Source organism: Folsomia candida, unplaced genomic scaffold, assembly GCF_002217175.1.
Source record: "Folsomia candida strain VU population unplaced genomic scaffold, ASM221717v1 Fcan01_Sc011, whole genome shotgun sequence".
Classification (NCBI taxonomy): Eukaryota; Metazoa; Arthropoda; class Collembola; order Entomobryomorpha; family Isotomidae; genus Folsomia; species Folsomia candida.
The window spans coordinates 120046-138025 of NW_019091203.1; positions in this window are offsets into that span (position 1 = coordinate 120046).

Consider the following 17980-nt stretch of genomic DNA (forward strand, 5'->3'; position numbering starts at 1 on the left):
TCATCAATTTAACCAGCGTTGACCTTGATTCGGGTATGATAAATATTGATAATAAATGTCAACACATGTACTACATACTGAACACAAGGAAGCTAATTACATGAAAATTTTTACTAATAAGTGAAATTTAAATTTGCAGGCCGCCAACGGGAACACGCATCTAAAAAATCTAAACGAATTACGGACTACCTGTCAGTTAAACACGATACCCTTCAGATTGCCTACGCTAGGATGGCTGCGCTGGATGGATTAAGTTTTCAAGTAATGGCAAATTCGTATGATATTCGAGCGGGATTGAAAAGTCGTGGATTTTCTGAAGTACTTTCTTCCCCTAATGCAATCAAATCAAAAGTCCGGAAATTTGCCCAAAGTCTAAGGGACAACGACAGAAAGGAAATCATGCAGTTGAACGAGCAAGGGACGAAGTTTAGTATTACGTTTGACGAATGGACATCCATGCGGAATCGACGGTACCTTAGCGTCATACTTCTTGGAAAACAACAACAATTCTGGAATTTGGGGCTAGTGCCGATTCTGGGTTCCGCCACTGCTGAAAATTGCCTGCAACTTGTTGACGAGAAAATAACAAGCGTCGGATTGAACCTCCATAAGGATATAGTAGCAATTATTACTGATGGGTCATCTGTAATGAAAAAGATTGGAAGGGACGCTGCACCTACATTTCAACAACTTTGTCTTGCTCATGGAATTCAGCTCGCCGTGCTTGATGTCCTTTATGCCAAAGGAGAAAACGTTGGAGATACTGACAATTTAGAGGTATGAACTCCAACGGCTTCCCTAGTGAATATACGATAAGGAATTTTAAACCAATTTCTAATATTTCAGGCCATAGATGAAAATTCCAGTTTCAGTGACGACGAGGGGTCCGAGTTTGTAGAGTACGCATCCCCTGATGATGAGAATGCCGAGACAGATTTTGATTTGACTGAAGAATCTGATGCTCCTTCACTAAATCCAATTCTTAAGCCAATAATTGACAAGATCCGTTCTACTGTAAAGATGTTTCGCAGATCCCCAAAGAAGAATGAAATCCTTCAAAATTATGTGAAGTCAGAATTCCAAAAGGAACTTAACTTAATCCTTGATTGCCGAACCCGTTGGAACAGCCTGGCCGCAATGATCGAAAGATTTCATTTAATTCGAACCTGTATTAAGAAAGCTTTTATCGATTTACGAGTAGCCACCAATTTCGAAGAACAGGAATTTAACTACATATTTCAAGTTATGGAAGCACTGAAGCCAATACGGGCCGCGGTGGAAGTCATTTGCAACCGAGAATCGAATCTAATAACTACAGATGCTGCGCTCAACCTTGTAATTTCCAAACTACGGGCTCAAAAATCCTCGGTTTCACTCGAACTGGCGTCATCCATTAAATTCCGTGTTATGGAAAGGAGAACTGAACTAACAAAGGTTCTGCGATATTTGCATAACCGAGTCTATGCAAATGAAGATGAAGAACTCGCTGACACTATAACTCGAACTGAAGTGCAGAATTTCCTGAAGAAAATGCTAACCCGGACAAGAATTGGAACCGTGGTGGGCGATGAAGAATCGAATGATACTCCTGCAAATGAAGACTTCACGGTGCAACCAAGCGCGGCGGCCACCTTTAAGGACGAGCTAAACGAGATCATGAAGAAAGCTATGACCCCGCCGACAACCGAAAAGTCAAAGAAATCTCAGACCCTTCTTACGACTTTGAGGCAGGAAATGAAACTTTTCGAGGATGGTGGGACTAGAGGTTACAACTTGTCATTAATTTATGATTATTTGCTAACTGTTAAGCCCACCAGTGTTGAATCCGAGAGAGCTTTTTCAGTGTCGGGGTATGTGTGCAACAAGTTTAGGTCCAGGCTATCTGACTCGACATTGGATGATTTGTGCTACCTGAAATCATACTTTAAGCGATCTGCCGAGTAGTAGTTTTGTTTGTTCTTTTTTCAAGAAAATAAATAAACTTGAATTTAAATAAAACTAATACAAATTTACCTACTTTTTTAATATAAATATGGTCAAATTTCAACTAATTTAATAATACGGCAAAGCGGGGAACCCCGGGGAATTTCCCGGGGAACGAGGATTCCCCGATCCCCGGGGAATAAAAAAAGTGGTCCGGGGATGCGACCCCTAGTCGCCACCGATAAATCTTATTTCCTACTCCTTCAATATTGAGACGCCGCGCTGCGTCGAAAAATCCCCTAAATTGGCGCAGCCGCCGTAGGCAAATTGGTCTGCGTTGACCTCTGAAACCAAGACGATAAGGACGACGAAATGGGGCAAATTGATTCTCAGGCGTGGTAATCATAAATAAAAGTTGTCCTCGCTAATTAATTGTTTTCCTTTTAGCAGTATAACGAATCCAAGTTCAACGGGCTTAAGGTCGGCATTTCAATGAACCCAGCTCACTCATGTCTAAAAGTGTGACTGGTAATGATGGAATTTATAATCAGTAAATCCATACTTGGAACCAATTGTGTGCTTAAATGTCATGGAGGCCTTATCATGGAGGCAGCATGTCCAATTAGTTTATATTAGTTGTCTACTTATGTACGTTTTGGGGTGAAAAATTCAGTTAGGTATGTTTTAATACAGATAAATTCATTAGATATTAAAAGGATATTAGATAACTAAATTTTCTTGACAAGGAGGAAAATACAGTTTGAACGTAAATTTTTATCTAAATACATGCACACACTCTAAATAAAGTTGTGTACAATTTGCGACGACACAACGGATTGTGTAAAATTCTGTAGATCGACGAATGAAAAATTTGCTACAAGTTGATCAATAATTCTAAAAATGTTTTGAATTCATTTTTCAGTGAATTTTTCTCAAACAGTTAGGTCATTGCAAACTTATACATTTTATTATTAAATTACTATAGTAATAATAACTACTTCAATTATATAATATATGTAATTGAAGAGTTACATATTATGTAAATCTATGATTGAAAAGCCCGAAAGGGTGATGAGATTGAATAAATATCAATCAATCAAATCAATAAAACTTATTTAAAGTACATATTTATGTTAATGAAGTCGATAATCAACAATAATATTATATTGGACAAAGAAAATTATACAAGTCATAAGTCGGCACTATAACCAGTCCCGTCTCTCCATTTGCCAAAATCCCTCCTGCAATTCTCCGCGAGTTCTCAATCATGAGATAAACTCGTGTTCCAAATATTCTCCAAAGATGACACGCACTTCTAATGATGAAAATTATATTTATGAATTATGTTTCATAGTCAATAAAGTAAAAAACTGGATTTTATCGAATTTATGTAGAAAGCTACAGGAATATCTGTTGGACTAAATGTGACTACATGCGAATTTATTTTACATAAGTTGCTCTCTAATTAATTGTATACCGTAAAACCTCGACCGTGACCAAGATTTCAAAATTATAGCCGCGTCCCCAATTATGGCCGGGTATCTAATTATGACCTGTCTTGTCCGCTGTGTCCCTGTTCATAGTCCATTAAAGAAAAATGTTGCACATTATGCCAATCAACGAATAAGTTGAACTGCTAATTTTTTCCTATTAATTTCAGGTTAATAATGGATATAATCATGACAGAAAATTTAAAAAACCTGCTAAACTTCATTGTAGATTAAAAGTGAATGTGTTACTTATGGCTTATCTTGCTAAATTAGTAAACTCAAATTGAGTCAACATGAATTATATTTGGTTTTGTAACATCTAAAATTTTTGGAGCAACAAAATTTAGCCGGGTCTCTAATTATACACTCTCAGAAAAATTGTAACCAGATTATAACCAAAGTTTAGACGTATATGACTTTACCGGTTTGGTTATAATCAACACCGGAATGGTGTTAGATTGGATTATCTTCAGCGCAGTGTTAATTATCACCGCAATGTATACCAACCACACCATAATGTACTACGGATGCACAACATTCCCGTACTATTCCTTTACTTTATTGGTGATGATTAACACCATAACGGTGACCGACAAGTTTTACCCGGTGATTTTTATAACCGGTATGTTGTAAATGATTAAGGTTGCAGTGATAATTTTGCTTGTAAAATACTGTTTTATTTGATTTAATATTAAAATCCCACTGCTACTACACAAACAAATTAACAAATTACACTAAATTCATTTTAAATGGTTAATTATACAGTTTAGTAATACTATACAAAATTCTTCTAATAAATTTAAATAAGCTAAAGGCGTTGACGAGCAGATACAAAATTCCCATTAACTTTACAATTTTGCATAATTTCCATACAATCATGAATTACTAAATCTTTTACATTAATAAGACTAAAACTATCATTGCAATGTGTTACTCTATATGAGAAATAGTGACGGTCAAAATATTCAACCTGTAAGTTTTGAACAAGAAAAAAACAATTATTGTCATCAGTGAGCATAATTTCAGAAATAACCCCAAATTTAGGGAATATATCTCCTATTCCAACACAGACCACAAAATTTAATTTATATATATAATTTCTGAACGAAATCTTATTAGATGTAAACATTTCAGTTTGCAAGTTGCATTGCTCGAAGCCCGAAATTTTTCTAAGCAGCTCAACGATATCAAACGAGTTTGAAAACTGTGAAAGTTTTGCACAAAATATCTTGTCGGCTTTGATTTCACCATGTGAAATGTTGCGAAACATAACAGAGCTATATTGTTGATGCCGCATTGACAAAGAGTAGCAAATATTTTTAAAATTTTTAATATTATTTGCTAACTGAGAAAAATAATTATGTTTCCCTTCAAACCTCATTGTCCAAAGAGAAACCAGCGGCCCTGACTGCCTAATTACGTACGAATAGTGACACACAAAATGATGTTTAGGAATTAACCGATTTTCCGGGAAAAGTTTCAAAAATAACGAATGATGTGTATATATTAATTCGTCCAGCTTAATCAGACTCGCCTCGGAAAATTGTCTGCAAAAAACTATGCTTAAAATTTCCATAAGCTGCAAAATCAACTCCCAAAATTTTTTTTGCTCAATAGATGATACTAAATCCCCCAATATAATTGGTAAATGGCGAATTAGGCACCATGCTTGTGCATGATTTTTGCCCAATTTTATTGCCAATTGAGTCAAGCTTAATTGAACTTGGTCTATTCTTAGCTTCCAAATATCCAAAATTATACGCCGAAACACGTTGATTTATAATTTCTAAGCTAAAACATTTCAAGGTGATTAATTTTTATAAAACGAGTTTTATCTCATAAGGAATTACACCCTCCAACAAGTCATGCATTATGTCAACTGTGGGAGAGTCAAGAAAGTGGAAATATTTAAGTTCATTAAATACGCATGAACGCTGTACGCCAAAACTTTTATCAGAAAAGTGTTGCGCGTAATTAGTTTTATTCCTAATCGTCATTTGCGAATGTCTGAAAACTGCGCTTCATCCTTGCTTGTGCAACATATTCTGCAATAATAATGGGAACTAAAAGATTCTGAAAACCCGAGAAGTGAATTAGCTCCCAAATTGTCAAATACAATTGTACTCACTGAAAGTAAAAATGATCTCGCTGGAAGATATTTTTAGACTGATGGTGATTTTTATTGGCCAACAACTTGGCTTTAAGCTTTTGACAGTACATAGGAGACATTCATACATATGTAATAATATGTGGTCAGAAGTGACCATACAAACTACGCAGAGTTATGCTCAAACGAAGTGTCCCTTCTAATGAGGCATAAAAACAAAAGGACCCTTTTAATCCCTTGTCCTGGGAAAAAGGTTGGAAAATGCTCAGCCCTCATAAAAGTCGACAAACTTAAAAATTGATAAATATGGAAAACTTTGTTAACATGCATATTTTAACACTCACACTACCAAATATTTGACCTATTCCGGTAACATGTATTCCGACACTTTCTAAAATTTGAATATCTGGAATGATATGTTTAAATATGGCATTTATTCCATATTTTTTAGCATGCTCGAAATAAAATAATGCTAATAAATTGATTTTACTTAATTGCGAATTGTAAAAATCTGGAAAATTCCTTAAAACAAAATAAATACCTCCGATTTTGTGCACCCCCCGTTTTGATCCCAGCGGATTAACCACTTCGCCCCTATAACGACTATGTGGCGTTTTTGACCATTACGCCGAATACGACCATGTGGCGTAAGTTCCCTTGGCACCGGAATACGACGATGTGTCGTATTGACCCTTGACAACGGATACGACTATGTGGCGTATTTTCCGTTCACACCGGCCTACGACTATGTGTCGTATCCGGAAAAAATTAGGTCATTGCCTCTCCAAGCAAAGCAAAGCAAGAGTTATGAGTCAACAACCCGCCCTTTAGGCGGGAAGATAAATTGTCTCTTAGGAAATAACATTAGAAAGGGATGCAAAATAAATTAATAGCCAAGTGGCTATATCTAGCCAACACGCCGAGTTGTGAAAACTGTTTTTGCAAGGAAATTTCGACACCGATTTAATTCAACAACGCTTTACGATAAGATTAGAGAAATTGTTTTGCTCGCATGTAGCACAAACGGCGTTTTGGGCGAGAAAACTAAAAGTTTGATGAATTGCATCATTGCATGGATTTAATTATATACCACAAATAATCTTGCCGGTAGGGTAAACTACGTCAAAATTAATGATTACGTATCGGGTAAATCGGGCCGCTGAAATATCTTTTGGGCGGGAAAATTAAAAATTGAGAGATTTCCAGGAATTAGTAGAATTTAGTTTTCCCGCTTAAAATTGATTTCTATTCACCAGATGCGCCATAGTCTATTTTCAAGCAATTTCCTCTCACGTGATAATTATTCATTGTCATTGCTGTCTATTTAAAGTCATTGTAAGGATTTTTGGTTTTCCCGCCCAAAATCGGCTCCTAAGGCGCTTTAGGCGCTATAATCAATATTTGCGAGTTTACGTACTATTATGCAAGTATTACTCCATGCTTGTCTAACTTTTCATGCAATTACAATCATTTTTAAAATTCGGCGTGTTGGCTATTTTCGGCTATAAACATGGGTGGTTCGCCACAACTCAAAAATGCAAATTACAACTCAAAATTCCTTCTTGAAAGGTTATTCACATCAATTTTCGTAAAAAAGTGTCCAGAATAATTCCGGTGGGAACACCATTTTTTAATTCATGGCCCAGGAATTAACGTCATGCAGTAGATAAAAATTTCGGGGTCAAGGGAGGTAAAAATTCGCGGTTACTAGGGGTGAAAGGTATGGAAAAACTCGTCTCCTAGGGTTGAAGTGGTTAACGATTTCAAAATCATCATAAAAAATCTGAATCTGCAAAGCTGTTGGATTTTGCGCAAACAATTTGTTATTTTTATAGGAATTAGAATCTTTAAAACCTGAATATTGTCCTACTGTAGAATTTGTGTTTGACTTGAAATATTTAAAGTACACGGGTAACGAAATTATTCTCTCTAAACTTTTAAGGAGAGGAACATACATAAACGTGTCCTCTATAATAACTTGATGTTGTTTAAAATTCCTTAATTTTGTGTCAATTCTACTGCCCAAAGTAATTTCTCTTGGCAGAATTATTTTGTCATTTAATTCAAAAAGTTTCTGCCTTTTATAAACTGACTTCACTTTTTCAAAAGCCTTAAATAGTGATTTTGTTTTACTCGAAAAAGCTTGAAAATCTTTCTCACAATATTCTCTACCAATTTTTAAAATAATATCCGTGACTTCTGAGAAAGTGTGTTCTAATTTTTAACTATAAAATCTATAGTCGAATTATTAATGCCTTCTCCAAGCAAGGTACCACAGAATTCTCCTAACTTTTTAACTAACAAACTAATTCCAAGTTCGACGGAAATGTTTTGATCTTCACCTGTAATGATCTCAGATTCGTCCTCATAGTTATTGGGAGCTGAACAAAAATCTACATCTACTCCTATATTTATACTCGGATTATTATTTTGAGTTACAGGTACATAATCATGAGTTTTTATATGACGCAAATACCCACTCCAGGTGCTTTGTTCAGCGACACAATTTTTGAACGGACAAACTGAGCTATTAAAATTTAAATGACTATAGTTGTGAACATACTTGACATGGTTCTGTTCTGAGCGATTCTGATTCCGTTGTATTCTGAGCGCCCACTGGAATCAGCACTCCATCGCAGATTACAAAAAAAGTCGAAAGGTTTGCAGTACTTTCCCCCAGGCAAAGTAGATTAGGCTGCGTAGTTTCTTTGTTCCAGGTGTCAATTATTGACTGTAGAGGGGTTCCAGTCGGTTAAAATCAGTATTTATCAACGATGAAAACATTTAATCGATCAAGGTTTTCTGAAAATTAATATTTCTTACCTTGTGAAATGTTATTATGCGCCCCTTTGCTCCGTCAATTTTGCATCTTCCGCCTTTCCCCTTCCCTTGTGCCGTTGGGGGAATGAGATGTAGCAAAATTAACAAAGCACCAATTTCCTTGTCCCAATTACCCACGCAAATCAATAATACATGTGAGAAGGGTATTTAAAACTGCTTATATATGTAAGTTTATAATAAAATTTGATGTTACTAAGTTCATCAGCTAGGAATTTCAATAGGGATGGAGACTTGCTTATCTCATAATTTATCTGAAAGAATTTACATTGTTGTATGATACAAGTGTTCAAAATAAGGGTTTAGCTCATCTGCTCAACGAGTACATTTAGCGACTACTTTATTTAAGATCAAGTCATGTCGTATTTAAGCAAGTACAATTAATGCATTCATAACCTAGCAGGTTAATAAACTGATGCAAATCCACCCATAATAGTAGGTGGTCTAATATTTGATGCTATGCACATAATTGACATACATCATTGGCAGATCATATCATGCTTATTTTAACAACAAGCTGTCATTTAAAATTAATAAATTAAAAATACTAACCATAAAATCACACTCGGCAAATTTAGTGTAAGTCTTTAAAATGGAATTGTCGCCTACAGATCGCAAGTGATTCCTGTGGCTAATTGTCTTTTCCATTAGCTGCTTAATATCCGCAGGCCCTCCACCCTTTGATGTAGACGAATTCAATTCTGTCACCAAGGTCTCGTCAAATGACGTAATATCTGCAGAAACTTGCTTGGAAACCTTTGCTGCAGGTCCACCATTCTTTTTTCTGGGAAGATTCACGCTTCAATTTTGAAGTCGACTGATGCAAGTTTTTACAGATAACCCGCAATCGGGATTGGATGAGACCTGACCTATTAATCTCGTCAAATAAAATATCCTAAAAGTAAATCAATAAGTATTTTAGCAAAACCTTATTCACATAATGATGAAATCAAGTTTAATATTACAATTCCTTCGGTAGACAAAGAATATTTCCAGTGTGAAGTTCCGTTTATGGGGGGTTGACTGCAGTGATGTTGGTGATGAGGAAGATGAGACGATCGTCGTCGTCGTTGTGGTGTGTGCGTAATAATTGGGAGGCGAGATGAGACTTGGTTGCACTTTTCTTAGGAGAGGTTTTATTTATTACTTGTACAAACAGGCAGAACTCTGCCTCTCCCAATAATATTGGGAGAGGTAACCTGCAGCAGCACAAAATACTTCCTCGACCGTCCTCCACCGTTCCCCCATTGCTGTCGTGTACTGCCGTGACTGCTGTTTATATATGGTTGATATACCTATTTCTAACCTACATATTGAAAGAGAGTGTGAGAGATAACAATGAGATGACTTGCAATAATTGCCTCACTGCCCAGAGGCGATCACGATATAAAACTAGAATGTGACAAATGTATCTGATTAAGATTGCACATAAGGAAACCTTCTCCTTGATTGTGTTGCACTCAATGTGCAACAATCACTTTCACAAAATAAACCTGTTCTTTACAATATCTGGCTCTCTTAGACCGGGCACCGGTCCAGGAATGAAATGTGAGATTTGCTTGGTCTGCATGATTGTTGTTTACAATTATTAGTGATTTTAAAAATAGTGTTATTTTAACATAGTTGGGCAATATACCGATATTAAAATTAAAGAGTAATTATTTTAGTTGAGAAATTTGAGCATATAGAAATTATTACTATTTATTACTATTGTATTACGGGGACAGTCAAGGGGACCATCCTGGGTTCGCCGTGATACGTATAGAATTAATACAGCTATCTGGGTGACCGGTAATTATTACTATTTATTACTATTGTATGACGGGGACAGTCAAGGGGACCATCCTGGGTTCGCCGTGATACGTATAGAATTAATACAGCTATCTGGGTGACCGGTAATTATTACTATTTATTACTATTGTATGACGGGGACAGTCAAGGGGACCATCCTGGGTTCGCCGTGATACGTATATAATTAATACAGCTAGTGTAATATGGTGATCCAATTGAGAACGTTGCCGAGGGGCAGAGGTTGGTCAAACTCTGCATGGTTCAAAAGTATGTGGGATAGAGAAATTCGTGTGTCGTGAGGCGACGCAATCGGGGCATGGAGGAAAAGGAATGTTGCCACCGGCGGTGTGGGGGGCGAGGCATTGGCTTTGTGACAGTCTGTCACACCGACGTCGTGAAGATGGGGGGTAGAGAGGGAATGGGGCGTTTTTGTCGTTGTGACACTTCGTCACACTGCAGTCGTGAAGATGGGGCGAGTTGAGTGAGGGGGTGCGGCGTCCTTCTCTCCTTCTGACAAGGAGAGGCCGCCGTGGGTACCAATGTGAAGTTCCGTTTATGGGGGGTTGACTGCAGTGATGTTGGTGATGAGGAAGATGAGACGATCGTCGTCGTCGTTGTGGTGTGTGCGTAATAATTGGGAGGCGAGATGAGACTTGGTTGCACTTTTCTTAGGAGAGGTTTTATTTATTACTTGTACAAACAGGCAGAACTCTGTCTCTCCCAATAATATTGGGAGAGGTAACCTGCAGTAGCACAAAATACTTCCTCGACCGTCCTCCACCGTTCCCCCATTGCTGTCGTGTACTGCCGTGACTGCTGTTTATATATGGTTGATATACCTATTTCTAACCTACATATTGAAAGAGAGAGTGAGAGAGATAACAATGAGATGACTTGCAATAATTGCCTCACTGCCCAGAGGGGATCACGATATAAAACTAGAATGTGACAAATGTATCTGATTAAGATTGCACATAAGGAAACCTTCTCCTTGATTGTGTTGCACTCGATGTGCAACAATCACTTTCACAAAATAAACCTGTTCTTTACACCAGCAGGGTAAAATTGTCACAATTGCTTTTGCCAGCAATTTTTGATCGGCTGATGAAGGCGTCTCTCTATTAAAGTAAGAAAGAAAATAATGAAAAAGTAAATAGGCGTTATAGATTAATGAATTTAGGATGTTCAATTCTTACCCTTTAACCTCTACTAATTTAGCAACAAATGCGTTTATTAATATAGCAGATGCACTCTGATCAACACATCCTTTCCTGTTACAATCCGCGACCACTTGTTTTAGGTCAGGACTGTTGTCCACTGTGAACTCCAAGATCTAAACATATAACCCTTCTAATTAAATTCAGTATTAGATATTTAGAACTTAAAAGTTGTACCTGTGTAAAGTAGTTAGCATCTAAACTATAGGGCAAGGATCCAGAAGGCTGAGCATATTGCTGGGAAACTACAAATTAACAATCAAATATAATAGGAATACCAACTTACGAACATTTTTAATTTAAACAATTGACTTACGATGAACAATTGGAGAATTGGATTCAGGATTCACGGTCAACTCTGTTTGGATTTCGCCTTTCACTAAAAATTCAATGTTAGGGGTTGCCTGCTGCTTAACAAAAAAGCAGAAAACTTTTTCACTGATTTCTGCCCCGTGGTCATCCTGGAGAGAAATTTCTGATTCCTCATCCAACTTGAACTCTAATTTAACTGAACCAAAAAGAGTTTATGCATTAAAAGTTTTAACCATTGTTAAATACTAAAAAAATCTTTACCTTCGATTAAAAACTCTTGATAATTGTCAGTCGAAACAATTATCTTTTTTCCACGTGTAATGTTCGAGACACGAATTAAATAAGTCATTTTGGCGAAGAGTTAAACCAAAAAACGGACTCAGCGCCACTAGCGTAGCATTGTTGAATCTCAACAACACCGAGTGGTGTAAAATTATAAAGAAATCTTAAAGAAACATAACCAAATAGTAAAATAAAGTATAACCATACAATTTGCAGGCTGCATTACAACCCGGTAACAATATTGGTTATAATGAAATATAACTTTTCGGTTATACTCATAACCATGTGGCAACAAAATGATACAGACTCTGTACAGCGAATGATTACCAGGCCGGTTTTAACATTTCTGTGCATTTGGTTATAATCTGGTTATAATATCCTTAAACTTATGGTGGTGGCCGTTATCACCAGGGGCTTGGTGATAACGTTTTTTAGAAAATCATAACCAGAATTCTAAGAGTGTACCCGGTCTCTAATTCTAGCCGGGTCCGTGACCCTCGGTTTTGGATTTTAGCCCCGGCTATAAATAGAAGTTTTACGGTATATATCTAGTTTTAATTTATATGAAATCGCCACTTTTTTGAAGCATTTCTCCAAATTCAAGATGGACAATGCCTATTGGGCATTAATGTTCTTTTGAAATAGTAAAGTTTCCTGGGATAGCTTATAAGCTGTGTGACTCGAATTCGTCGATTTTGAAAATTTCTGTATTGTAGTATTTTAAGTTTTCTTGTTTATTGTTTTGAAGAGTTTTGAGACATTTAACGATTTTGAACAACTAAGTTCTTAACTTCTGTTTCCTGATGAATCTTGAGCTTCATTGTTGTTTTTGTAGTAGCTCACATTCCTACGCTTCCTGAGCTTCCTATGTCGCTCAGACCGTTTTTTGTATTGAATAAAATTTTTGCGGGACCACAGCCTTATCGGTTTCCCAGCACATCATAATTTCTCCGATTTTTCTTACATTTTTAACTGCTACGGAACTTAGGTTTTTGTCGAAAATCTATGACGGTCACGATCGAACTTTAGTATTGGCCTACTCATGGTAAAATTTTCAAAATTAAATATTAACGGGTTCAGAAATTGCAGCTTAATTTCGCTCCGCATGAGTAGTAAAAACTGACTGGGGAGAAATTAGCTGACAACCCTTTAAGTAGACATGCGATTCTGCAGGTTTTCAATTTTTGAGAAACGATTCCTGCGTCCACTTTAGTGTTCCGAAAGTTGTAATTTTTCTGAAAACTGCAAACTTAAATATGGTTTAACGGTGTAATCGTGCAAATTATAATTTTCCCATACATATACATTTTTCAGTAAAATTTTATTTTTGCATAAATGAACAAATTTATTTTAATGTGTGCATATGAATATGCACAAACATGTTAATAAGTTTTACATTTTACATAAACATATGACATTAAAATTATATCGTTCTGCAAAAATCTGCAACGGATATGTTGAAACTTTAATACCAAGCAACTACTGCATTATTCAGTATTGCATACATAAATATTTACCAGTCTTTGTAGAGTCGTAAATGAACATCTCCTGGGTTTATTTTGATACTGGAAGGTATCCCCATTGACGTACATGCATATTTAACTACACCCTCTACTTTATTGTAACTGGTTACACATCCTCTTTAACCATAAGTACATATTCATACTTATATACATGCATTGTACCTAGAATGGCTAATACACGTACCGCCAGTCTTCCTTATCTACGCGGGCATCTGCCGAACATTCGTCACCAGACGATGTCCCCCGTCGAACAGGAACTTGTTTCAAATATCTGCCAAATATTTTCCTGCTTTCTTCCATAAAAGAGCGACAAACCGTGGGAACAGATTCTACAAGTTTTTCTAATTCTATGGCAACCTGGTTTTGCAATGTTCTCGGGAACCATCCAGGGTACGGTGGATACCACGGGTATTGTGGTGCCGGTACCGGCGGCGAATTCGTTGCTGCTGTCGTCGGTGTGGTCGGGGATGGCGGTGCTGTCGGTGATGTCGGTGATGTCGGTGATGTCGGTGATGTCGGTGATGTCGTCGGTGTGTTCGGTGCTGTCGGTGTGGTCATTCTTAAACTTTTTTCCAACCCCGTAGCACCTGGCTCCGCCACTTTGCCTTCTTCCATCCTCTCCGTTGAGCAGACATGCACGCTGGAAAGGTCAAACTGGCTCTCGCCCCGGAGTCCGACATTGACAAGAGCATTGTACACTGTTGTGTCTGGGATCGTGTGTGACACAAGTGGTACGCAAAGGTGACCACAGCAGTCCGAATTCGCCAAGCAGAACGGGCTTCTTTCAACGCAGTTTGCCTCAATTTCCTGATTAAATACAGTATGTAACAAAATTAATCATAGGGTGGGCATGGGTCCCACTATACCTGTGATGACGCATGTATGCTCTAAGATTTCAAACTTATTATTTGACCGTTTATTCATCATGTATTTGTCTGCATACTTGCAAAATTCCAGACCAGTGAGACCGATTTTAAGTGGTGCAAACAAAATTGAATTTAAAAAAAAACGAAAATTTAACGCAACAAAATTAATCATATGCCTGAACCAATGATTTTATATTTTGCGCGGCATCCTTTGCCTGAAACTACGGTTTGGATTCTTGATTCTATTACGTCTAGGTAACATTCTGGCCAATTTTCATCATTCCCCTGTGATGACCTCTTAAAGGGCAACTAAATTTGAATGGTTGCGTTCTATGACTCGACTTTTCAAAGGTGCATTAGAATTCTCGATAGGATTGAGATTGGAAAATTGTGCAACCCACTCTAAAACATTGATATTGTTCTAGTTGAGCCATTTCGGGACGATTTTTGTTGAATGTTTTGGTTCCCCATCTTTTTGGGGGTGGAACGGCGACTCAGCTCCTATTTCCAAGGTGAAGGACGCAGGGTCGGCTTCAACAAATCCAAGAATATCTGCTTGATCTGGATACCGTCAATTAATTCTAACGTACCGAAGATTTTCTGCCCCATACCTTGACCCTGCCTGCACAAAACAAAATTTGAGAGCTAAATCCGTGATATTCTTGGATTTGTTGAAGCCGAACTTTTGAAAAATTGTACTCGTACAATTTTCGAGTGCTTGTCAACCTTCATCACTTCTCAGTGACCTCGTTCGGGTTGAGGTGGTCGGAAAATTACGATAAATTTCTCACCGTCAGGTTAGCCTTAATTAATCGCAAAACTTATGTCAAACCATTGCTCTCTGACGTCACTGAGGAAGGACAATGGTTGACAAGTACTCAAAAATTGGACTTTTTATTTAATGCTGACAATGTTTATAGTCACCAACTTGTGCCAAAATTAATTTAATAAGTGTTTCCGGACTTATTTACGGCTCATTAAGAGTTTGGTCAAAAATTAAGCAAGTCGAGACTTTTGCATTTATTTATGACCATTCCAACCCAAATTTGTCTGGAAATCTATAAATGCTTAAAGATCTTTAAGCTTTGTAATTTAAATAAATTAAAATTTAATTTAATCTATTTAATTTTGCACAAACTGGTTGCAATTTATACTGAATTTATGGGTAACTCATCCGCAACTCACCGACAACACTATTATTACTTACAGCGTTTAACTAATAATTAAGGTGTACACGCGCATGCTCCCCGATTTTGACCAAATTATTACCAATCGAGTAATCGACCGAAAAAATTTAACCAAAAATTTTCTAAAGGCACAATCTCTAAGATGCGCAGAGTGGGCGGATGTATTTGCATTCGAACAGGGGAAACATGTGAATTTGGTCAATACAAAATTCGTCCAATTTGACGTGCTTTTTCTCTATTTTGGATACAAATCCTGTGCATGGGGGATGGTACTATTTTACAAATTTCAAATTAAACCTCTTTTCACTTAAATACGTCATATGACGTATTTCAAAATATGTCCCTAAGAGACCAAATACGTCATATCGCGTATCAAAAAAATCTGTTGCATACAAATTTCGTCATACAACGTACCATGACGACTGTCCCTTGAGGACCAAATACGTCATGTCACGTATTTTTTTTTTAAATTCAGATTTCTCATAATTTCAAAAATACGAGTGTTTCTTTGGTGTTTTGAGGAAAAATCGATGGTAAAAAGTTGACCCTTTTGGATATTTTTCTTCACAAATTCTGAAATTTTCCCTATACCGACCATATTTCCATAATGTAAAAAGTGGATTGTCGTGATTTTCGCCAAAAAACTCAAAACTTGGAAACTGATTGAAATAAATATTGGGTTTTTACAGAAAATTGGTTGCTACCAGATGTAGTTATGAATTGAATATCGTACTCAGCGGAAATTTTAATCGAGACAAATAAAGTTGAAAGAGCACTAAAAATAAAAATTTGTCGAATCAACACCGCCGGTGTCAATATATGACTTAACCGCCTTGGTTATGTCACGGGCGGCTTTTGTGAGTGGCTAAGGCGAGGGCAAGGTGAAAGTGTGGTGAAGAATTATGAGAGATGCTGTGTTGAGCTCCTATCTCAAGGAGAAAGTGGAGTAAATAATTGGGGGAGCTGAGACAAGATGTTTGTGACTGGTAGGAAGAGAGATGTTTATTAGGAGAAAGCGACCACGGACTGACACCCAGAAATGTCTCTCGTCACTCGTTTTATACTTGCGAGATGGGAGAAAGAAGAACTTTCTCCCAACTCTTACAATAGATTGACACGCATGATCATCCCACAAAACAGAGTGCGACATTCCTCCATGTTTTCTTCGCTTAAGTTTTAGGCCCAGTATTTTAATTTGAATTTTTGGAAAATATAACACTTAAAGCAGAACTTAAATCGGATTTGAAACTGCAAATCTGTTTCTTGTGGGATAATAATATTTGCTACATGTGTACATATACATACATACAATTATTATTTAGAGTTATTAATTTATCATTAATCCAGAATATCAATAGATTGTTAAATCTTAAATACACACAATAGGAGCTACGATGTACGCCTCTGTGTGAAAAAGGTTGAACATTCTGCAGTATTCGATGCTTACTTAGTGGTATGTATTATACATTATACAATATACAGATTACGGATACATTTGTATTCATATTTCAACAATTAGACGATTGGTCATCTAAATATTTTCACCGTATTATCTATGATTTACATACATAGTTCTGAAATTGTTTCAACTTAGTAAATAGAGTACGCCATATTTAATTTTTAGTTTTAAACTGATTCCCTATGCTTCGCAATGTTAATCTGGTGCTAATTAAGGACATGTGGGCATCTGGTTAGTTAGATATATGCAAATTTGCAAGTGAGATAAGATGAATAAAACTATCAAATTTTACTGGTCGGACATGGCAATTATAATGTATAATAATTTTAAGGTAGCATTAAAAAGCATAAATATTTTCAAATCTGACGTGCATACATGCATACTACTGGGATTAATGGAAGAGCAAAAAATGCAGAGCAGATGCATCGTTTAATGCGGTAAACGGTTGACTACTGGGCGTCCGTTTTCCCTTTTATTCGGTTTTATTACTTTGTTTCCCTTTTATTCAGGGGAGACGCGTTGCTGTTGGCGTCTCTTTGATGCATTGTTGATTTTATTGCTTTCTATTCCTATTATGCAATATTGTGACTTTCATTTCCCTATTTTAGTCGTATTCTTTCCTCCGTTCTGTACCAAATAAAGCTATTCCAAATTGGTCATCAAAATGTCACCACCAACTCATCAAGTTCCAGTTGATAGAGTGTTAAATAAGGTGTATACTTTAATAGGTCGCGTGGCGAAAGATAAGATAAGAGCCTGGGATTTCTATAAGCGTACGAGCCTGTTCCGTTTAAGTGGTGTAAGCCAGAAGAAACTAGAAAGACAAGTAAATAAATGGAAAGGAGAGATAGAAATGTGGTACAATGTCTTGGTGTGCATACTACATCAGGATTACTATATATTTGATTTCAAAACTATAATTCCTACAAAGTTCGAGAATGTGGCTACGGATTTAGTGCAGAAAAAGTTATCAATGATACATCAG